Raw genomic sequence first — 1,410 nt, forward strand, 5'->3', positions numbered from 1 at the left:
TAGGAGACTCCATTCTTTCTCTACAACCCATCTGTGATCTCAGAGATCAAGGGTGTTGCCAGGTATGGCTGGGGAAGGGTCTGGACTGACAATTCCCCGGCACTCTCTAGTCCCCATATAACATGGTGGCTAAGGATAAAGCTCTGAAGCCAGACAGCCCCTAGTTCCAATCCCAGCTCTGCCCCTTACTAGCATAAGACCTGGTTCAGACTTAGCCTTCCTGACCTTTCCTCAGCTATCTTCTTACCCTACCCTCAGGGAGTTAAGAGGATTCAGTGAAATTATGTGTCCAAAACACCCATTCCACTGAGTGCCTGGAACATCGTGAATGTCAAATCAGTGGAAGGTAAAGCTAGGCATACATGCCCGAGAGCTTTCCTAACATTTACTGCAATGCCGTCTCATTTTGGGAAAAAGGAAATCCTGGATGCTAAGCTGACACGTCCCCTTATGCAAGTGACAGGTAAGCAGCCAGGAGAGCTGACCCTGCCCTGGATCCCAAGCCTCTTGCCTGCTCCCTGGTTTCCTCTTCTCCTCATCCTTTCAGCTTTGCTGGACCTGAGGCAGGGGCTTGGGTGTCTGTGCCCCCCACCCCCCAGTACACATGACCAAGGGAAGTAGATCCAGAGACACCATGCACTATGGCCTGGAAACCCTCTTCTGCCCAGCTTTTGACCTCATTGCCATTTGGTGTGGCTGCAGTGGGGAGGGCTTGTCTGCCTGTTTGGAGCTGAGGCTGAAGCTGGCTTCCAGCCAGGTGTGGGGAGCATCCCATGCGTGCTCTGAGAGCACTGAGTAGAGGTGCCTTGAGGGGAGCAGAAAGCCTGCTGGCCAGGATCAGTGCTCCGGCAGCTTCCACAAGCCTTTTTCGCTACAGCGCTTGACTTCACCAGGTGATCCTTTGGGGTAAAATTGCCTTAGGCAAGAAGTAAACTATAACTAAAATGGTAGCATCAAGAACCAACTTCTTTGGCTGGTTTGGGGATGGGGCATAGGGAGAACCTGGGTAACTGAAACCCAGAGACAGTCCCAAAAGTCCATTTGCAGGGTTTCCACATTGCCCTTCGTCTCCCTCAGCAGCCCACTAGTAAATGGTGAAGCTTCCCAAATTTATTTATTTATTGAGATGGAGTCTCACTCTGTCACCTAGGGTGGAGTGCAGTGGTGTGATCTCGGCTCACTGCAACCTCCACCTCCCGAGTTCAAGTGATTCCCCTGCCTCAGCCTCCTGAGTAGCTGGGACTACACGCGTGTGCCACCCCCTCCAGCTAATTTTTGTATTTTGGTAGAGATGGGGTTTCAATCGGGATGGTCTCAATCTCCTGACCTTGATCTGCCCACCTCAGCCTCCCAAAGTGGTATGATTACAGGCATGTGCCACTGCGCCTGGCCACCAATTTTATTTTATTT

Source organism: Callithrix jacchus, chromosome 8 (assembly GCF_049354715.1).
Source record: "Callithrix jacchus isolate 240 chromosome 8, calJac240_pri, whole genome shotgun sequence".
In the NCBI taxonomy this organism is placed as follows: domain Eukaryota; kingdom Metazoa; phylum Chordata; class Mammalia; order Primates; family Cebidae; genus Callithrix; species Callithrix jacchus.